Source organism: Haemorhous mexicanus, chromosome 2, assembly GCF_027477595.1.
Source record: "Haemorhous mexicanus isolate bHaeMex1 chromosome 2, bHaeMex1.pri, whole genome shotgun sequence".
NCBI lineage: Eukaryota > Metazoa > Chordata > Aves > Passeriformes > Fringillidae > Haemorhous > Haemorhous mexicanus.
Window position 1 is genome coordinate 21,901,867 of NC_082342.1, and position 23,627 is coordinate 21,925,493.

Sequence of the window (23,627 nt, forward strand, 5' to 3'; positions counted from 1 at the left end):
GTTTTATCCAAACTGGAAAATTCATCCCAGCTGCATTTGTTCATCATTCCTACTGCATCAGGCCTGAAGATTCTGTGAAAAGTATCCTGTGGACCTTGAAGATAGCTCATGTGAAAGAGATGAGAGGTGATGGAGAAGTTGAGGGAGAGAATCAAGAGCATATGGCCCAGTAAAGGCACCAGAAAGTACTTTTTCATGTGGTCCACAGCCCGAACAATTGTTTAGCACCATTTGAAGACTGTGTCTGACAAAGAGGGCTGAAGCAGGTCTTCAAAATATCCAGTAGATCAAAATCCATTGAAGCAAATGACCCTGGCCAGTCACCTTGCTGCTGATCATTCACCCTCCATAACAGCTGATCAGGCCTAGCAATGCTGCTGCAAAAGTATTGTGAAAAAGGTAGGCACATTTTCACAGAGGCAGGGGAAAATGCCCTTGGATGGTGATTCCAAGGGATAACTTGATGGAGCACGTTAGGTACCCTTATGTACTGTGCAATATCAAAGTTGGTGAGTTCACCATCTGTAAGCATCACTTTAAAAAAATAAATGTTTGATCCACAAAACAATATTTCCTATGTCCTGTCTACCTGCTTCATTTCAGCCAATGAATAGGCTACGTTCCATCAGCAAAGTGTTCATGATCATATACTTCTTTAAACTGTGATAATTCTTTTTTTTTTTTTTTCTAAATCAGACACTGTCTATTCCTAAGATTCAGATGTCCATGGGTAGGGGTGTAATTAAGTTCACTGTTAAAAAATATCCTTCTTGTTATCTTTTTAATAAATTACTGAGATGTAACATCAGTCTGAGAGCTGAAAGAAACCCCTTCATTTGCTGTTTGCCAAGTATCATCTATGCGATACAAATTCTATTTGACCCATCCATTGCCATCTAATACTACTAGTAATGCCTTCACAACCTTTTCTTCATCGTTAGGGATTTTGGAGAAGTGAAAGATTTGAACATAAGCAAGGGCATTTGTTCAAGATGCTCCAGAAAGAGCTGCCGTCTGTTCTCTTCCTTGCTGCCTATGTTGGCAGGAAGCTGCAAAAAACCCAAAGATAACTAGAAAGAGTGTTACTTTTAGTCTAAATTTGGAAATGATGTTTGGAATACCCTGTTAAATGAAAAGGTGCTCTTTTAAAAGATGGCATCTTCAGGGGAAATGTCAGTTTAAAGAGGTTTCGAGACAGTTGCTTCTGGAAAAAAAAAAAAAATTTTGAGGTATCCAAGGTCTTTAGCCATACCACTTGGAAGATTGATTCAAAACACAGTTCCTTCATCTAGGAAGAACAGAGGACCATAGATGCAGCCCATTTCAAAACGGAGTTCTTTATGTGTCAGGTTGGGATTTACTGGACATCATTTCTTGTAAAGTCGAGGGACTGCAGTTAGCTCTCCAATAATTTCCTTCCCTGAAATTCATCTGCATTTGCTCCTTTCTCCAGCGTTCCCATTTCTTAGTGCTGGTATACTCCATCTATGCATTAGAATATTCAACTGGAGTGTGTGTCCGATATTTTCTAGTTCAAATTGGCTGGAACGCAATGGATAGTTCCAGTTGCTTGTATACACTAGTTTTATTTTGACAAGTTTTCTTTGAACAATGTTTAAGCAGCAGTAGCAAATCGGAAGTACAGCTTGCAGCAGGGAAAGACACTTCTGCTTGCTCAAGTTTCCTGTAGTCAGATAGATGCCAAAAGGCTTTTCATAGTACTACTACTGTCTTGTAGGAATACTTGATCTAATCCTACCTTTGATACAATTACGAATGGGCTACTTTTCCACAAGGTGGAACATTTTTCTTTTAATAATATGTTTTTTGTAAGTTGGAAACATGAACTTGTGCACCAGTCAGGTGGAATGTACTCTTACTTCTTCATAAGTTTCACAACATTATTTAGAAAATATTGACTCTGTGTAACTTCAAAAGAAGAATTCTGGGCATCTTCATTCTATTGATGTGATTTTTTTTCTACCATGCTGTTCTTGTTTTCTACGGAACTCATTTTTACCAATAGAAATATTTTTCCCTGACACCTATGGAAAATACCTATGTTTACTCAATATTGCAGCCTCAGTACACTGTTTAGAATTATTTCAACATGGTCCCAAGCATATCCGACAGCTAGACAGCAGAGGTTAGCAACAGTGAGTGGGAATAACTTCTGAACCATTTCAGTAGATTTCCCAGGAAGGGCTTGCTTTCTGCCCCTGCACATTTTCCCAGAGATATTGTCTGGTGCACAGTTGCATCAAAAGAGTATTTTTGCACAAACCTTGGGCCAAGCTCTGTCTCAGATTTACTAGTGAATGCAAAGAGGGTGAAAGTGCTGCTTCAAAGCCCTCTGTGTGCTTTCCGTACCAAAACGGAGGTGACCCCAGCAATAGCTTTTTGATCTCTCTTCAAAACACGAGGCATGTCACCACCTCATTCATCTTTTTCTGGGACTCAGCATCTAAAGACCAAGAAGCCCTCTTGCTTGCTAAAGTGTGTTCAGCAAAAAAACCCTTGTCCCATCAGCAAATTGGAACACAGCTGCATTCCAGTCAATTCCAATGCTGGCAGGGCAATACTCTAGCCCAGTAGTAACATGCCACTGTTAGAAGACTGTGTAAAAATCTTTGTGTACAAAGTAATGGGAGGGAAAAATAGAATTGGGAAGAACTGCACATTGTTCTGGAAAAAGCCTCCTGCCACAGTCTTACAGACGTCATTTTCTGGTATCATTTTTAAGAGTTGGAGTTTTTTAAATTTTGTACAAGATAAAATCTTACTGGACCTTGAAGTTTCCCTACTAGAAGTACAGCCATTTCTTAGTAGAATAGAAGTAAGCCATTTGAATATGTACAAATGGCCTTTCAAAATACATATGCTATAGCCCACTGTGAAAGGAATTAGCTATAAAAATAGAAATTCAAAGGTTTAAAAAGGTTTTGAATAAAGTAAGTCTAAGGTGATAGAAGAAGAAGAAAACAGCAGTTTTCTTCTTCTGCTGAAAAAACAACTCCGAGGACATTGCACTCTACAGGTTTATTATATCACTTTCTGAAAAACGGAGTAGGTTTGCTATTTCAAAAGGTTTTCATTAGGAAGGAAGAGATTCCTTTGGAAAAAAAAACTTCAAATTGACTTGACATGAATGTTATGACACTTCACTTCACCAATCAGGAAGAAAAATTCTCATCACTTGATATGGAAATCATGACGGTAACGGAGACAAGGATGTCTAAGCCGTGCCATCAGGAACATAAAAAAGCATTAGAATGCTGGTAAGACTGAGCTCCTGAACTAGTGAGAAGAGAACGCAACCAAAACATTTTCCTTTAAAAGTCTTCAGGATGAACAGCAGATCAAATGTTTTCCTGTGAAGTATTTATGAATAGAATTACCCTTTAAAAGAACATTGTTTTCAAAAACCTGTGTCCAGTATCTCTTAGAATGATACAGAGTTCTTATTACTAGAAAAAAGAAAAGCACTTTTTTCCAAACTGTTGTGCACTTTTAAACGATCTACAATAAAAAGAGTACTTTTTCATGCTGGGCATGATGTTCATTACAAAAAAGCCTTGTCGCACGCTTGGTACTCTAGTGTCTTGATTAGCATCGTTTTTTATTCATTGACTCTTTTTCACCTTGAAATAATGGCGTCTTTGTACTTATGCAGCATCCAGGAAGAATTTCTTGGGTGTCATTTTGTACTCGATCCTAAATGGCAGGTTCTGCATTCTGCCATCCGTCTAGCTTTCCCATTTGATGCAGCTTCTGAGAGGTCTTTTCAGAATTGAGGACTACCAGCAAGAATGATGCTAAATGCATGCATTTTACTCCTTGGGTAATGCAAAAGAGTTTTTCCTTTACAGCATAATAATAATAGGAAAAGAATGATGGTGGATTCAATTCTTATAGTAATACAAAGAGAACTATTATCATCATTAGAAACCAAGCAAGTCATATTTATTGCTCATGCAGTACAACCACTAATGCAAATTACCCTGTAAATTCAAAATGAATCTGTATCACAGGAGTGGATTGAATGTCTCTCTTGATATTTTGCTTAAAGCAGAAAATTAATTCTTTTGACAGCCAACTCATAATTGCAACCTAACTTTCAACTCCAGCTTTCAAACAGTGGAAACATGTCTGTTTATAACACGATACAGTACCGTACACAAGACCAAAACAGGTCCTAGACGTTCAAATGAAAGAAAAGATCAAAGGACAGATTAATTCATGTCTGCAAGCCCTCAAGAGCGTGCAGGTCAAAAGTCCCCAGAAAACTAGGCCAGTGGCACAAATTCTCGATGTTGGCACCAGCAGAAGCAGCTGCTATCTTTCTAGGATGCAATCTTGCTTACATCATCCTTCAAAGCAATCTTCTGTCCCCCTGCCCAATATGCCTTCTGCTCTACTCCTTGGACTTCACGTTTGCATTTCTACAGAGTCCTGCAAACGGACTCAAAGTTCAGGTAATAGATTTCCAAGATTTAGAAATATTGTGTTAAGTCTATTTCTTTCGTATTTCATCCCGTCTAAGCATACTGTAACTTTCTGAGGTGAAATATGTCGAGTATGTCACGTGTAGTTTACATGTTAGTTCTGCTTGACATTAAAACTTCTCACAGACCCCTGGGATGCCTTACTGCAAAAATATATAGCTGCAAAGAGTGGTTGCACAAAGTTAGAAAGGCCAGAAAACCATGTAAACAACCTAACAGTAGAGGCTTGAATTTCTGAATATAATCTTGCACCATCTAAAGTCAAAATAGAATATTGAAATGATTTTCATCTAATAATGAGCGTGGGGAAGAAAGAATCCAGATAGGCTTTTTTTTTTTTTGAAACAGTTCCAGGAAATACATGGCCTTAACTTGGAAGTATAGCATTAAATATTTTTATACAGCATGAGTTCTCATTACCTAATCATATGATTTGTAGAACTGAATTGGAAAGTAGGAAATAAACAAAGAAAAATACTCAAGCTATAAAATATGTGAGTTTAAAATTTTCTTTGTATTTCTGATTAAAACGATGAGGTAGCCAAATGGTCACCCATTATTTTCAAAAGCATCTGGACATAAAAAACGGATCAATTTTGGCGGGACTTGGATGTCCGGTATTCCTGAAAAGCTTTATTTCACTGCTTCCCAAGCCTGATTCAATCCCCTTCAATGCAGCTGTATTTCAGTTGCTCAGTGAAACTGTCCATCTCATGCATATAGTTTACAAATAATCTGCAGAAAAAGCTAGCTAGATTTAAAGATCTTTTCTCTGTAAATGGCCTTCAACTGATTTCTACAAACACACAGCTGGGATTTCTGCTGTCTTCTTCAGGCCACTTCCTGCAGAGACCTCTCCAATAAATTTGTCTCGTTCTACTAAGAACGCTTCTGGTGATCCAAAGTCAGCACTGGGATTGTCCAACTGCATGGAATTACTGTCTGCTAGAGCTGCACACTGAGGGCTTCTGTGTGCAGCATCATGTGAGCCCTGCTAATGTCACCCTGTTGGTATAAACTGAGCTAAGTGGACCTTAAGGGACAAGATTGTGCACTGATTTTGTAATAGAAATTAGGTACTAAGAAGGAGGCGGGAGGATTTCAATGTTTCTGCCTCCAGCTGAAGCAACACTAAATCTCGGTCTTTATCTGAAAAACGAGGTGAATTAAACCGTTTGGCATTCATATGCCAAAAAGGTCAGTAATACACTCAGAACTGTCAAAAGAGTAACAATTCCAATCATTACTTTCTAAAAAGAATTCATTTGAAGAAGTCAGGAAGACAGATGAAACATGCAAATATCCTAGCCTGAGAATCATTCTGTTGATCTGCACAGGTTTCTTATTATATTCCCATCTAATGCATTGGTCATGTGTGCTTGTGATGACACAAATACTTGCAAAGCTTACAAGATAAATCACGTTCTCTTCAAACAGCAAAGCATTTCTTGATGGTTGCACTTGCTAATTCCATTTAGACTCAGTGTTCTTAAAGGTCTTTTCCAACCAAAGTTCCAACCACCATTCTCTAAGTCGCACATCCTGATTGTCCTGGTTTAGGGCTAAATTTGGCAGAAAACCTCACAAAGGGCCACTGCACCCTCCCCCCCACCGAAAGCCCACCCACACAGCCCCTCCCCTCAACTGGTTTGGGGAGAGAAGTGGGAAAAAGCTGTTTCTTTAACAGGCAAAGCACTTCCCAGCACAAAAAATGAACAATACCAGATGACAAAACTCATTTGCCGCACTGAAGAGACGACAAATCAGAAAGTCTCTCCTGTGGGTGCTCACTCTGTTATCAACCCCTCCAGCAATGGGGAAGGCTGCTGCCCAGGGTAGGCCCCAGTAGGCCACAAAGTGCAAGTTCCCAGTGCTTCCCAGGTCCCAGTCCGGAGCAAATTTGAAACGTTCCAAGAAAAAGGAAAGGAAAAAAAAAACCAGTCCAGGGAAAACTCTGCCTCAGCCAGCTAAACCAACTAAAAAGCAAATGCGTGCTCTGTTCTGCTCTGTCAGTGCCCAGACAACACAGTGCAGCGCAGAATGTGGAAGAGTCTTGCTTTCTAAGGAGTGCAGCCTCTGATAAGAAACTCGGTGCTTCTTCTTCTCCCCACCTTTGCTCTCAGAACCAGTCTTGAAGGCAGAGAATATCATATCCAGCATTAAGAGAACAGATGACTGGGGATACAAGCATCATAAAGTCACCCTAGGACACCGCTCCTTTGAGATATGTCACCAGACAATGCTAAGACCAAGTTTTGGAACTGCTCAATAAAATTCTACTATCACAGTGAAGCTGAGGAGGAAACACAGCTCACTACAGTTACCTTGTGGCATGCCAGTGCTTCCTTTCCATCACAATGGTCTTCATTTTTAAGTCCCTGACATCACAGGCATCATGAAACATCCTTTGTGCAGGAAGGAAGAAAATATTCTTCTCATTGATGCTGATGGGTTAGCTGACATGCAAAGCAGTTAATTCAAAGTGAAAGAGCAATCAAGTCAATAGGAAAACTCACCACAGTTTTGTTTACTCCCCTAAATCCTTACTATCCCAAAATACAAGAACAGCTGTAAAAGCCTTGTGGCTACCTAATTTTTTCCTAGACCTACATGGTGGGGTAAGAGATAAACAATCCCAAACTATGGTAATCCACAACAAAGCATTCTTGACCTCATATTCAGGTTCTGCATAGCGAGCTCTTCCTCCTGATCAAGTTATTCCATCGCAATACTTTGGGGAGTATCTCAGAGGGCTGGCTGTTGTTTGGTTTGAAAGCATCTTGATCATTCAGGAACCCAGTAGCAAGGACAAAGTTTAAAAGAAGATAGTGCTATGCATTGATTTTCATCTAGGACAGAGATATTTCTACAACACAGAAGGCTGACCTAATGCTTCATGACAACGTGGCTGAAGTGGCATCCTGGTCCCCATAGGTTTTTCTCTTTACTTTTAGCTGCTTTCTTACCAGATTAATGAGCTGAACTAGCTCAAAAAAGAATCAGATAAGTGCCAGAGCTTTCAAACAAACAAACAAAAAAAAAAACCAAAAAAAAAAAAACAAAAAAAAAAACCCAAAACAGATGCAAAAAGGTGATTTGTAAGTGCATTTGAAAACAGAAGTTTTTTGTACTTTTCATAGATACATGGCATTCTCTAGAATGATATTGCTCCAATGCTTTGGGTTTGGTTTTGTTTTTGTTTTTTTCCTCAATTCGAAATGTTACACATTCTTTTTTGGCCATTTTAGTAAACTGATTTTCTGATCCATGTGAAAGACAGTCCGAAGTTCCCCTCATTTGCCTCACGACCGTCCCCAGGACAGACATCGGGACCCTGAGGACCCTGACTGGAATGCTGGCATGCCGGTCAGAGAGGAATGCCAGAAATCCTGAGGCCCCTGAGCAGAATTCTGGCCTGCCAAGTGATTGTTGGCAGCTGTGTCTACAGTGACTGCTTCTAGCAGGGCCTGCCAAGGGGCGAGGCGACCTATGGGCCTGCACGTGCTTCGCGACACCAGCCCAGGAATTTTCCCACCTCTTGGCCAGATGAACTTGCTGGGGCAACTGTGGTAGCCGCCCCATGGAAAATCCTTCATCTGCTCCACTACCACCGTGAGGGACGCAGATTGAAGCCCCCCTCCCAAGGACTGAGGCTGAGACGCCCGTAATTCTGATCCAGGGCTACTGGCCTGACTGAAACAGGATGCCTGCTAAGTGTTGCCTGCAGATGTGTTGGCGGGACCTAGACTGGTTTCCTATAGAAACCAGTCCTGAAACAATAGCTCCCACTCACTGCTGATATTGATATTGACTTCTCCTGCTGAGAACATAGACTGTCTGTACCCGTCTTCAATACCATTTTCCCCCTCAGCAATTTCAATAGACTTGCTCTTTATTGTATCTGCTCCCCCTCAGCCATTTCTAGATCTGTTTCCCCCCTCAGCAATGGACTAGAATAGAACCTTGAGATAACCAGGACTCTGAGATCTCCCCTAGGAGAACTCCATCGGCTGGGCTGCGAGGACTTCATCTCTCTCCATTTGGTAGCTATACTCCCTCTCTCTTTCTCCCCCTCTTTTCTATTCTTTTCCTCTCCCTAATTCCTTGAAGGCATTTGCTGTGGTCATTCTAGAAAGGTGCATTTGTTTGGAGTGATACTGCAATCCCTTTTCCATCTTGTCTTTTGCCCTCCGAGATCAGTTAAGAAAACATCATCCCCCCTTGGTAGGAGCGGATCAGAACAATATGTTCTTTCCAGCTGAAATTGGTTCTAGTCAATAGAAGCACACTGGTAGGTAAAAGTAGACTATAAAAGATAACCTTCAGAATGTATTTCCCATGTCTTCCCATTCAAGCAAGTGAAGAAAGCAGACAGATCTTCAGATAACATGCTATGCGAATGGAAAGGAATCTTCTTGGAGGCAACTGTGAAACTCACGCAATGAAATACAGATGAGAGAGATGAAAGGGTCACAGATGATGTCAAATCTATTCTTTTAATGTTTGAATGAAAGAAGATTTCTTGAAGTACAATCCTACAAAATGAAGGTGAACTTGCAGAAGCAATTGAACTGGGTCTCCTTTAGAAACCCAATGTTTTCTAATTAAACTGCGCATTCAGGAAGGCAACCTTGAAATCAAAAGGATTTAGAAAAATACAAAATACCAAGACTGGCAGTTCATTATCTTGAACAGTCTCTTTAAGATAAGATTTATTTGAACTTCCACTTGTAGTAGGTCTGAAGACATTAGGAATGATGCAATATGAAAAAACCAAAACAAAACAACTTTCTCAAAAAGCTTTGAGAAACCAGAGAAATGATGATTTTTAGTGGTTAGGTAGTCCTTTAAAATTTGTCTTGGGGGGAGAGAGATAAAAAACTGACTGAGATCAAATGACTGTGGAGTATATTCCAAAACAGTAATGAAGAAGGTAAGGGGCAAGAGCCTGTTAGAAAAATACTATGCTGGCTTCATCTGTTGAAAGCATTCCAGAATGGTTGAAATTATGAATCGTATCTTCTGGGATTAAAAAAAAAAAAAAAAAAAAAAAAAAAAAAAAAAAAAAAAAAAAAAGAGGAAGAAAACAGAAGGAAAAAAATATTTTGAACATATTTTTCCATTCCAAGATGGTATAATGGCTTTATTTCATTTTGTTCCTATGACCGGTTAATAGCTTATGAAGTGTTTAGCAATAGAGAGTGAGAGTCCTCACACTAGCCATACCATTTGGATGTGTCTCTTTTACTTTCTAGAGCAGCAGATATGGTTTAGCACTCCACAATTCAGTCCCCAAAAGTGAGTAAGTGTGGCAGATTTAACCTAACTGCCCAGTCCACCAAAATGCCTAATTCTCTTGAAAAATGCTTTGCTCTATCTCATGATCTGGACATGTCTCTCTAGCTCCACTTTGAGCTTCTTGATCTTTCATCTACAGGATGAGATCCAATTTAGCTTAGCAAGGATGTAGCCTTTCCAAACCATATCTTTTACCTTCTGTATTCTTACAAGTACATTTCTACCGCAGGGACCAGTTTGGAAGATCCTAGTTGTTTTATTCCTTAGATTATGTTGCTGCATTAATTAGCTCTTCTTTGAAGTTTTTTCCCTGCTCAAGTATAGGGTCAGTGCTGAAATGATTGTGATGCTAACTCCTTATGATCTATTCTGCAGGCTTACAGAGTATGCAGCAAAGTTTTCTCTACTTCTGAGGACATTCTACTCTTTTGATGAGAAATGCTGAAGGTCTGACTTCAGTTGCAAAGGTATCTGATTGACAGATTGCAAAATTGTTAAGTCTAGTAACAGCAGGAAAAGCGTGCTCTTGCTCTGTATGTAAATGTCGTGTCAGCTGCTGTTGGGATAAAAAGCATGAGCATAAGCAAAGATATCTGCATGGATAGAAAAGAAACAAAGAAGATATTTGTTGTGATTTCTGCACTAAGGAGCAAGAAGAAGCATGAAGCGCTAATTTCAGTGGCTAAGACAGTATCGTCCTTGGGCCAGTTCTCTTCAACATCTTTTGAACCACTTGGACTCGGCACTTGAAGGAATATTAAGCAAGTTTGCCAGAGACGCTACATTGGGAGGAGCTGTCAACTAACTCCCTTGAGGCCAGTGAGACACTGCAGAGAGATCTTGACAAATAAGAGAGATGGGCAATTATGGCTGGCCGGGAGTCTATGCACAAATCACGAAAGGGGCGGGACTGCTGGGGAAGGCGTCCCAAGCTGTTGTATTTTCCAGCATCAGTCTCATGACATGGTTATGACAGTGGGAAGATGCCAGCAGCTCACGTCCCCAGCAGCAGAAAAAGAACTTCATGTTACAACTTACTTGAAAAGCTTTTTGACCAATCCCACAAAGCAAAAGCATATTGACAGTAGTTCTTTCCGATCCCTAGAAGCACACAGAACTTTGGTTCAAAGAACGCTTGCTTCTTTTGAATAAAAGACCTGCTTGTAAGCCTTAAGATAGAATGCACAGAGCTCCATTATTAAGCTTAGAACTTCCTAACATCTGGCTAGATCTACTTTGCTGTAGCTTAGGGAGTTCTTCTGGTCAAGCTTTAATACACAGGCCGTTGTTCTATTTGTCCTTACTTCTCTACTTCTTCTATCATTTTTCTGCTGACAAACCTTATGACTACTGCTTAGCTCCAAGCACAGTTCTGCTGTCTCTGAGGCCTGCCTTTTGCAGCTTTCCCAAAATCCTCTGTTTCCAAGGATTCCCACAGGCAATCCCCAACCTTAGGGAGTTGTGCGATGGCAAGTGCTGGATTCAGCACCTGGAACAGGGCAATCCTGCTCTGTGTGTGTGTGTAGACTAGGGAGCCAGAGGCTGGAGAGAAGCACTGAAGAAAGGAAGCCAGGCTCCTGGCCAATGGCAAGCTAAATGGGTATCAGCAGTGCCCTGGCAGCCAGGAGGGCCAAGCCTGTCCTGGGGTGCATCAGGCACAGTATCGCCAGCTGGGCAAGAGAGGGCATTGTCCTGCTCTGCTCTGCTCTGCTCTGTTCTGGGGCAGCCTGACCTTGAGTGCTTGGGGGCAGTTTTGGGTACCACAATGAAAAAAGACATGAAGGTATCAGAAAGTTCTCCAATGAGGTTTACAAGGACAGAACTGGAGGAAATGGCATGCAGCTGAGTCAGGGGAGGGTCAGGTCCGGTATCAGGAAAAAGCTTTTTAACCAGAGGATGGCTGGGCACTGGAAGAGTCTCTCCAGGGTGTGGTCACAGCATCACGCCTATCTTGAGTTCAAGAACCTTTGGGACATTGCTCTCAGGCATCTGGTGTGATTCTTGAGGAAGGTCCCATGCAGGGCCAGAAGTTGGACTTGATGCTCCTGACGGGCCCCTTCCAATTCAACTGATTCTACCACTCTATGATTCTGTCCTGGCCACTCAAGGTGTATTGCTTGATCTCACCAGATTTTGACCTGCTCTTGTTGGTCAGAATTTGTCCCTACTGCCTAATGATATTTACCACAAAAGACAAAGGGCCTTTTCTCAATTTTCTCAAGAAAGTTGAAGATGCACCCTAGAATCCTAAAAAAGTCTTTTCCTTGAAACAACACTGTCTCCTGCCCAGTATTCTTTCCAGATCTTAAGGAGAAAGAAGGCAAAATCAGGGGATGTATTACAATGAAGCACTGTCAATGTTCCAGACCTTTAGCGGTATATTTGTACTTCCACTATTCTTTTCTATAAAATCATGGTTTTGTAGAGCATGTCATTTTCTAGCAAGACACATTTTTGCAACTGAGCCCATCAGTCTCTGTGAGAATATATTGTCAAAAGCACAAAACATATGAATGGGCAGTGGCAAGTGAGGGGAAAAAGCAGTATGGGAAGCAGCTCCGTGATACTACAGTAAGACAAGAAGGAGGTGGAGGTGTTCCAGTTGACAGAGCAAAGAATTCCCCGCAGTCCCTGGAGACATACATCCTAGTGAAGCAGGTTGTCTCCCAGCAGTCCCTAGAGAACCATGGAGGAACACATACCTACAGTGCAGCTGCTGGAGGGCTCCATGCCACAGCAGGTGAAAGTGCCCTGAAGGAAGCTGCAGCTTGTGGAGGGAGGGCCAGAAAACCATCCTTGACCTCTTCTTTAGCGGAAGAGTATGTGCAAATGTTTAACAGCTGCTAACTGGAATCTATCCTCTTTCCAGTTCTTGTCGTAGGTAAGTAGGACAATACAAGAATTAGAAGCCTAAATTGTTTTGCTTGAGGCTCCCATTCTCTCTGCCACTCCCTTAAAATTTAGTTTGAGATGAAATAAAACTCATGATCAAGTTCCTAAGTCTTGATGGTCAGGCTTCTCAGAAAACAGGGAGTGCAAAGAACTCTTGTCACTGTCATTTTTATTCATAGAACTAAAAAAGTTAAATTACTGTTTCCTAAGAACTTACGAAAATCAACTGGTAGAGGTGGTGAGAGTGGAGAGTATAATTAAGCTGGAAAGAGAAAATCATGTAGCTACCTCATCTGCATATAAGTCTTTTACCAGGAACTCTGGACTTTTAAACAGACCTAGGACACAAGAGTTATCTCTGGGAATGTTTTAGTATGTATAGAACATTCATCTTTAAATAGCTCGATCTGTTTTACCCTTATGAGTTACATTTTAAATTTTATTTGAGGAGAAATATTTGTGATTCAGATCATTTCGAGTTCTGAAGCATTTCAGTTTTTGAGAGTTTTTGCTGTCTCCTGAAGGCAGGAAAATAGTCTTGGAACCAATACTGAAAAAAAGTAGATGGAAAACTTAGTTTTCTTCATTTGTTTCTGTCTATTCTAAGAGGCACAAGAGCAAAACCACTGCTATGAGTGAGAGTTGCCTTATCACTCATGGATGACAACCTTGTAGTGAGTAGTCTATTATTTGCACACATTTCTGATGCTGGTTGTTACCTGTTGTGCAGAAAGATCTGTAAACTATTTTCACGGAAAGACATTCCTGAATTGCTTCACTTATCTCTGAAGCAGAGAACTAAGCTGGCACTCTACTTCGGAGATCTTCCTGTGCTCGCCCCCAAACCCGTTTCCTTCAAATGCAATTTACTTTCAACCAAAGCACTTCATTACTTCATCAGGTAATCTCTTGTTCTTAATGTTTGGGGGATTGTTTTAAAAGGGTAAGAGCATATTCTAGGAAGAAGGTAGAACGTCTGTCTTAAGCAGTAGACATCACTTGGCTTTGGTTCATGCACCATAACAAAAGCAAGGAATGTCATTTACAATCAATAGATGGGTTGGGGAAACCGGCCACAAGTTTAGGAATCTTTCTCCAATTAGTTGTGCTTTAAAATTTGGCTCTTAGCATTTCAAGTGTGTTTTTTTTAAAACAATCAACTATTTATTACCTGTACCACAATGAAGCACAATCGGCAGTGCTTGTGCATCCTTCAACAATTCCAAGAAGAAGAATGGTCTGAGCCTCCAGTGTAGCTCAGGGAGTCTGTCATCATACCAGAGTCCTCCAGGCATCTTCTCAACCTGGAGAAGAGCAGACTCTGAGCAAATGTTAGAGCAGTCCTCCAGGATCCTAAGGCAGCCTAGCAAAAGGAGGCAGATGAGCTACACAAGGGCATGGAGCGATAGGAAAAGTGTTGATGGCTTTAAAACCTGAAGAGTATATGTTTCCTTTGGGTATTGGGAAGAAATTCCTTGCCAGGAGGCTGGTGAGACACTGGAACATGGTGTGGGTGACCCATTCCTGGAAGTGTTCAAGGCCAGCTTGAATGGGTCTTTCAGCATAAGGCAGCCTAGTGGAAGGTGTCCCTGCCAAAGACATGGGGGGTGAATTTAGGTGAATTTTAAGGTCCCTTTCAATCCCAACCATTCTGTTATTCTGTGGTAATAGTCATTCTGTGCAGTAGCAGTAACTAGCTGAAGATAGAAAAAACAGACTACTGATTCTGAGAAACTACCATCCAGTTTAACTGTTTTGGACTCACATAGCAGCTCCTTTTAGCATTATTATAAGTAGGTACAGTCTCAGCACTTAAATATCATCCACACAAATATTTTATAATTTTTAAGGATTCGGACATTTGGGAATTTCCTTTCTCTCTTTCTTTCCTTCTTTCTTTCTTTATTTTTCTTTCTTTCTTTTTCCTTCCTTCCTTCCTTCCTTCCTTCCTTCCTTCCTTCCTTCCTTCCTTCCTTCCTTCCTTCCTTCCTTCCCTCCTTCCTTCCTTCCTTCCTTCCTTCCTTCCTTCCTTCCTTCCTTCCTTCCTTCCTTCCTTCCTTCCTTCCTTCCTTCCTTCCTTCCTTCCTTCCTTCCTTCCTTCCTTCCTTCCTTCCTTCTTCCTTCCTTCCTTCCTTCCTTCCTTCCTTCCTTTCTTTCTTTCTTTCTTTCTCTCTTACCCTTTCTTTCTTTCATTCTTTCTCTCTTTCTTTCTTTCTTTCTTTCTTTCTTTCTTTCTTTCTTTCTTTCTTTCTTTCTTTCTTTCTTTCTTTCTTTCTTTCTTTCTTTCTTTCTTTCTTTCTTTCTTTCTTTTCTTCCTCCTTTCCCTTCCTTCCTCCCTCCCTCCCTCCCTCCTTGCACTGTGATTTCAATTTGTAAAATGTGAAGTAATTTCTGTAATTGACTCTTACCTGAATATCATTTCGAAGCTTAGAAATGGATCAAGAAGAAAATTGTGTAAAGACAGAGCATTTAAAAGATATTAGTATGAGATTTAGAGGTAGCTATTGAAAATTCAAAAAGACAACATTGAAATGATTCAACGGATGATTTTAAGGGATTTTTTTTTTTTTTTGTATTTCTGTTATACCAATTAGGATCTCGGTTTTTTCACCTTCGAAAAATACATCTTGAAAATTGTTAATTTGAAAACCAAAAATATTTCCAAAACAAGGAAATGGATTGATGCAGATGAAAATATCATCTTCTAAATAGTCATCATCTAGTCCAAAGGATTCTCCTCACAGTAAGCTTTATGGAGGTTTCTATTCTCACACAAACACAGAAGAATTTTTCAACTGACTAGAAAATCTGTAAAAACAAATGAACCTTGGAAAAAAAAGTTCAATAAAAAGCAGGAAATTATATGCATCCACCCTTATGATATGTTGGTTACTAAATATTGCCTCTGGTTTGTGGGTGAGTACACTTCCCATTCACACACACAGATACACCTCCCCCCACCACACACAAATGTCTGATAATGGGTCTCAAAGAAGGGATTATCTTTTTCCTATTCAATAGGCATTGTTTCTAAAACTCAAGGCGTATTCTTCTGGGATTCTCCTACGGCCTGGATTTAATACCTACAAGGTAATATGTCGGTGTCTATTGGCATGGGGTGGGAGGGGACATGGAGAGCGCGGATTGGAAAACAACTAAGAGCTTAAATAAAAAAGAAGAGTACTTCTGGAATCCATACAAAGGCAAAATAGGAGGCCATAATCAGGGGCAGTTTGCTGTGCTGGGACAGTTTCTTTATGAGAGAATTTGCGGAAAAGCTTTTCGCTATAATGCGGGCGTCAAGAGACACAGAAGACGGGCATACGCAGCTCTCCGAAGGTAGGTGCCGATCCCGGGTGGCTTTTGGCAGAAGCCGCCCTCCAGAGGGCACTCCATCCGGCGCAATGCTATATGGGCGAAAAAGCCGCTTCTTCGCCTCCGGGAGCCGGAGAGCTCGGCAGATGCTGAGACGCCAAGAACGAGGCCGTAGAGCACAGGGATGAAGTGCGAAGCTCTCAAACTGAGAGAAGACGATGATTAACCATTTTCCAACAGTTTAAACTTACATTACCATAAATAGGGAAAAAGTTCTTGCACAACTCTCTTTTGCATCCTTCTATACCTTTTGCAGCACTCCCTGGACAATCTTACTTTTTCTTTTCTCCAGAAGATGGGAAGAACTCGACTACCTTCATGAAACACGTCAGAGGACGCTTACTGTTTTGGGACAGTCTCTTTATGAGAAAATGCGAGGATAATCTTTTCGCTAAGGTCTAGGCGGCAAGAGACGCAGAAGACGGGCACACGCAGCTTTCCGAAGGTAGGTGCCGGTCCAGGGCGACATTCGGCCGAAGCCGCGGTTCGGAGCGCAACGCGACCGGCAGAAAGCTCTGTGCGCGAAAAAGCCGCTTCTTCGCCTCCGGGAGCCGGAGAGCTCGGCAGATGCTGAGAGGCCAAGAACGAAGCCGTAGAGCACAGGGATGAAGTGCGAAGCTCTCAAACTGAGAGAAGACGACGATTAACCATTTTCCAACAGTTTAAACTTACATTACCATAAATAGGGAAAAAGTTCTTGCACAACTCTCTTTTGCATCCTTCTATACCTTTTGCAGCACTCCCTGGACAATCTTACTTTTTCTTTTCTCCAGAAGATGGGAAGAACTCGACTACCTTCATGAAACACGTCAGAGGACGTTTGCTGTTTTGGGACAGTCTCTTTATGAGAAAATGCGAGGAAAATCTTTTCGCGAACGTGTAGGCGGCAAGAGTCTCAGAAGACGGGCATACGCAGCTCTCCGAAGGTAGGTGCCAGTAGCCGCATTCTTTTAACAGAAGCCGCTCTTCCGAGGGCTCTTTTACCTTCATAAATGTCTTTGCTGGACGAAGCCGCTTTTTCATTTCCGGGAATACCTAGAGAGCAGCACTAGCTAAAGACGTGATTGGCACCATTATGGAGAGTTTTGCGTTGTTTCTTACGCTAGGTGTCGCTGCTTATCAAGGTTTGGCTGCTTTTAATCATTTGGGGTGCTGGATGTTCAAACGACTTATCGTAACTTCTTCTATTTTAAGTCAGGTGCTCACTGACGTAGATCCTATTAGATATAGCACACTGCAAATAAGAGCTGAAATAGATTTATTGTTATTAGCACATGGGCACGAGTGTTAGGAATTTTATAAGGAATATGTTGCATGAATCTTTTTAACCATTCTGCAGCCATTCATACGAAACTCACACAAGTACAAGGCAATATGAAGAAATTGACTGGGAACGAGTGGGGTTTGCATGAATGGTTTGAGGGATGGGAAAGAACTGGATGGTTGAAAGATCTCCGAAATGGAGCTTTGTTTTTACCAGTTTTCATTATTTCGTTGCTTTGTGTTATTCCATGCATCGTGAAACTGGTGTGCCTCTTGGTAGAAAATACAGTGGAAAGGGTCTGGCTGGTGCAAGAAGAAGGGGGAATTGTGGCAATGTATCTGAACCGCTTAGACTACAGGGTGCACCAGCCATCCAGCGTGGAACTGTTCTTCTCAGAATTTTCTCAGGGCCTTCTGGAATTCATCAAGACATAAGCCGTGCTAAAACAAGAGAGGAGAAGCTGAGAATACATATTCCAAGACCACAAGAACTCCAAATTGGGGGGGGGGGGGGGGGGGGGGGCAAAGTACCTGGACTGTAAGGAAACACATCTTCTGAGAGGTGCACGCAGAATGTGTGGACAAGACAAAGGCACCAATAAGAAAAGCGTGACTAGCGTGTGCAGAGAGTCAGAATGTGTAAGTGCATCATGTAAACCATAAACGGCTTCTGCTTAATCCTCTTGGTCCATTGTGCAGGAGTCCTGAATTCCCCCTAAGTGATACTTACTAAAAGAGCTCCGATTTTAATGCTAGAGTTACTGTCTATACGATGATTCATGGGAATGGTTCTTTCAAATCCTTCCCTTGCTGACATCAGTCAGTTTAGTCTTTTCCTGATTGTACTGATGGCTATACATTAGTTAGGAATAGAAAGGAATGAGTTTTAGGGATATGTTGCATAGAAATAGACTGGTAGCTCTGCTTCCATTTCCATTGTCTAAGTAGAATTCCGATTATTTTTGGCCCTTTCATAGACCTCTGACTAGATTAGCATTTGTCTTTGATTGACTCCCTAAATTTTAGGCTACTAGGCTTGACCAATGAATGGAAAGGGGAAAGTCACAGAGCTTCAGTGGTTCTCTTGTCAGCAATTTCTCAGGAGCAGGGAGATTTCTTTCCTCAAGTTTGTTACTTCAGCTAGCAGATTATGCTCACGCCAAAAGGAGGTGAGAAGGTTGCTTCCTTAAATGGTCAAATAATTCTTCCTGCTATTTGTGACGCTTTTCTATTACTGGAGTTTGTTCCAGAAAGTTGGATTAAATTGCATGCATCCGCTCCTGGGGAAACAGAGCATTTAGCCAATAGCACGTAGGATTTATCAACCTGAGATTGTCTTAACAGACCGGAGGCTTAAAGCACGTTAATTCCTGCACAGTAGTTTCAATTCCACTTTTAGGCTCGACAAACCGAATGGTAAACCTGCATCAGCAGGGAGGGACATTTAATTGGTTTTTCTCCTTTTTAGAGAGAAGCTAATGAAAAAGTTTCACCAGAATCAGAGCGGGCTGTATAACAAGAAGAGCGTCATGAAAAGAGGCCAATCCTATCCTCTTAGTATTGCTAGCTGTGATTGGACTTCAATGAAATGTGTCAACTCTGTGTTCCTGGGTATCACATCAGTAACAGGTACTTCAGCTGCTGTACGTCTCTCCTAAAGCTAAGAACAGAATCTCAAATAATCTTAATTCCAAGGTCCCAATTCACCCTGTGATGCTGACAGGTGAAAAAGGAGTGGAAGGTGCACCCGTAAATGAACTTGAATGGCCTAGCTAAATCAGCGGCCACTGATTTCCTGAAGGCTTAAACAGGTCAGTTGCCCCTATTTTTCTTGGGATTCTTTTAGTCTTTGGTCATGTTTTTCTTGGGATTCTTTAAATCCTTCCCCATTAGTTCAGCCTCTGCTCTCAAATCTTTTGCTGCCATTTAAAGTATCTCGATAGCCTGGAAACCTATTGTCTTTATTCATCACCTCATTATTCCTTTCAAAGGGTTGTTTGCCTCAAGTCTCATTTTTGCTGACTTTCTGCTAGTTCATTGTCAGATGGCAGCAGGTGTTTTGTAAGAGCAAGTACACAATCCTATAGCTTGCTTTTCTTTTGATTTGGCCTGTCTAGAAAATGGAATGACTGAACATCTCCAACAGCATTTTCTCTCCCCATTGTGTTTCACCGCAAGGGCAGATGCCAATCCATCTACCTAAACTCTTGGTGGTGAAGAAACTAGTGGTATGCTGTTGCATATAGGTAGAACTTTCTGAAAGGAAGGCCTTGTAAAACCATGGCTGAGGCCCGTTACTTTGGCTAAGTAGAAAATGACTAGGGGAAAGTGAGGCAGCTGAATTAGAGGTAGATCAAGAAGTTCTAGAAGCATTGCGTGTTCACAGCGTGGGGTATGACGGTTGGTTGAATTATGTTTGTTGCGGCTTAAAGCTATGCAAGTGATAAAGGCCTGACTGCTTCAAAAGCCTGGCTTTTGCAAGAAAGCGGCTCTCCTTTGCACCTGCCTGGGGACTCTGCGTCACTACGGACCCTCACACCCAGTTTGCCAAGGAGATGATGAGTAGGAATGTTGCAGAGCTGCTGTGTGCATATGAAAGGAATGGCAGAGAGTGAAGCCGTGGACATTTCTGGGCTTTAGTACAATGCTGCTGCATTGGTGCCAGTTTAGTCGGTTTTCCATCAGTGGCATTTCTGTCTAGAAGTACACTGCCCAGAGTCTTTCGAGCATTTGATGCCATTTCCTTACTGTCGTCTTAATACCTTCCTTCAGTTTAAAGGATGATGCAATCTTTACATTTTGAAGATCCCTGTTAGGAAACACTATGCCAGAGGAGTCATCACTCCCTTTTCTTTTGCCTCCTTTGTAATTTTTATAGACTCATTTCACATTTCTGCTAATGGCAATAAGAATACTGAGACTACTTAAGCAGGGTTGACGCTCTCAGCTGCTTTCTTCTTTCCTACTGCTTCATACCGTATGCAACTTAATGGCGTCGTTTTGCAATCAGCATTTTGCTGTGGTTTGCTAAAAACTGGCATGCACTGCCAACTCACAACTTGTGTGTTGGCATTTCAGGGGCTTTGATGGGTTCCTTTCTGAGATTGCCATGCACTGGACTTTCACAGTCACAAAGAATTCATCTACCATTGCTCAAAGTTCAGTATTAAATAGTCTTGCCTGGAAAGTAGGCAACCTAGCAGCAAGTACTAAATTTGCTGCAAGCCCTGTCGTCCCAAAGGACCATTCAAAAAGACTGCTTTTCCCCTCTGACCAATCTGCCAGTATTTTGTTGGAGAATTTGGTACCTTAAGTGAACCTCTTGGAACGGATCTCATCACAGACAATATCTCAGGCTTTCTTGAAATACTGGCTCCTTTGGATCTCAATTCCATTCAGAGTGCATTTAAGATTTTTTCTCTTTTCACTGAAGCCGTTCAACGATGCCTCTTCTCTTATAAAATGTGATGCAGGTGGGAAAGATGGATCCCCATGAAAGGTTATATAGATGCCAAAGTTCATGCCCAATGGACTGTACTGGTGGAAATCAAATACTTGTGTAGTATTTTGAATCCAAATAATTCCTCCTAGTCAGGCCCGACGGGATTGTTTGGCTTTGAATCTGAGCACGTGGACAGTAGTGGATGGTCCACAGGTTGAAAACAGTGTAGATTCTCCTCCTTTTTTCATTGATGGCTCAGAGACTGAAAAGGCAGCTACAAAATGGTAAGTACATCCCTCCAGATTCAAAAATTGTTCTTCTTAATTTGCATCTCCACCATAACAACAGATGGTTAGAACTAAATTACCAATGGGAATTTTATAGCTTCTCAGAAATGAAACAGGAACTGGCCAATGGGCCTTAGCAGTAGCTACAAGTTTTCCAGCACAAGGCATCTCAAAAGTATTTTAACCTTACAGTACTTTTCTGTCTTATGCTTTCATCTCACGGATGCAGGCAAAAAAAAACAACCCCAAAAAACCAAACCCCCACCAAATAGCTAATAAGCAAAATCAGTAACATATATAGAAGCAGAAGCCATGGTTTTTAACTTCCAACCTTGTCTTCTCAACACACTCTCTAAAATGGAATTGTTTCCCTTTCTGCCTTGAAGCATTTTGCAGCAAAAAACACTCTAAGGTCCTGATAGGTGTTTTGTTCAAAAATCACTTCTGGTTTTCTGTCCATAATCAGAGTAACATGGCTGCGCTGGCAGCTGGCCAAAGGAGGTAGGAAGAGAAATCATCATCCACAACACTGGGGCTAAAGAAATTTCTACAGAAAATTACATGCCCTAGTACTTGTTCATGTGTTGGGTTGAACGTTCAGAATCTGTTTCCACTTTTTCCCATTCATAGAATGTTCTATTTCACAGAATGCCAGCCCCTCAAACATCAGCCCTGCCAGAACAGCCCGCCATAGGGGGCTGTCATATGGGGATCAGCTAATGTCCACTGACTCTTACCAGTATAGTGCTTGTCACCGTTTCAGATCAAGAACTTCTGAATAGTTTGGATTCATGCTCTTTGAGGGGTTGAAAACAAGAAAAGAATGACTAGACATTTCCATGATCAAATCCCCTGATGGAATAAAAATAGGAGCATAATAAATGTATTCGTTGTTCTAAGAAGGGAGATGAAGGCTCCAAAAGATTACTTGCATACTTCCTGTTCTAAATCCCTTATTATCCGGCAAATTGCAAAAGATTCCAGGCTTTTGCCAAAATGCAAATCAGATTAAAATGTGAAGCCTTACAGTTTACTGGATATAAAACTTCATCATCCATTTTTAAATCTTTGAGATTGTCATGTACTTCCTATTAATACCCTGAGGTTTAGAGCTGTAATTCAGAGAGATAAGAATGCTATTTTGAATTCATTCTATTAAATCATCTTGTCGGCACTCTCTCCTCTTGGTTTTCACTTCTGAAACTCTGTACGGAAGAGTGCATTAATGCATAGAGCTCTGCATCAATTCTTTACAACAGTTTCCCCTGTAATTCTTCTTTCAAGGCAAACCTATAAAAAGCCACACTTTCTTACCCCACCACTTCTAAAATTCTATTGAGAAGCAAAAAAAAACCCCATCAAACAATGAAATCTCTGCTCCAAATTGTATTTAAAAAGCAGTCCATTAACTGCTTTCTTAGCAGATACTTTAGCTTGTAATCATACAGCAACCTTTCTTGCTCTTCTGGATTAGAACTAAATTCTTAAAGCGTATAAGGAAACATAGGTTTACTGTATCTGATTCTTAGATACAGAAGTCCAGCAAGGAGTTCAGACCTCAAAAGAAATGTCTGTACAAGAAGATTCAGCACAACGTTGAGACATATTAGCTATTTTTCAAGAAGAGCAGCCAAACTGAAACTTTTTAGAATTCTATACTATCACGGCTGCCTGCTTCCAGAACCTGACCTAAGTTGCTGGAAACTAGCTGCAATATTACTGTAAACACTGCTGTGAATGTAGGACATGGTCATTCTTCTCTTCCATTGAAAACCTCAAGTGGAGTCGCGTCACTTCTCTTCAAAATTCTGTATTTCCTTGCAAACTGGTCAAATAATGATAAATAAAGTGTTCTGTTCATTCAGTTTAAACCTAATGTTCAAAATGAAAAAAAAAAAATCCATTCAGATATGGTCTGCAATAATATAGCAGAGAGAAGAGGAAGCAGACTGGCCTACAAAAGAAAGAAGTGAAGCAGAATTTGGGAATTTGGAAGACCTTATGATGTATTATTCAAACAAATAAATAAATAAAATATAACCTAGCCAAATTCAATCAGTGATGCACAGACAGAGAAAAAGAGCTAATTACTACTAATATTTTTTTCATTCTCAGACAAGAAGTTCAATGATCCTCTTGAATGCACGGAAGATTCTTGGAAAAGACAGCAGCCTTCTTTTTCACCACATACTCCTCAGAACTCCAGGAGACAAATCATTTGAGCTGTGAGGATCTTTCTCTCTGTAAAACTCCCAGAGCATAGCCAATATTCTATTCCTTTAGGGATCCTCGCCTCCCTGGGGGAGTGCTGGATAGTCTACAGGCCTGGTACATCAACCAGATACTCCGCCTTATTTCCCATGGCTACTGCAACAAGGACATCATCTACACTGGCTTTCTAGCCAAAATATATGCAAGGCACAACAAAGAACATAGCCAAAACCTTGAGCTCAGCTTATGGACTTCGAAACAAAAATCTCAGGATGGCAATACTGGATCTTCTGATCCAAGCCATCAGGAATCATTTCTTTAGAGGTGTTGGGAAAGATGAAAGTTTGACAAGAA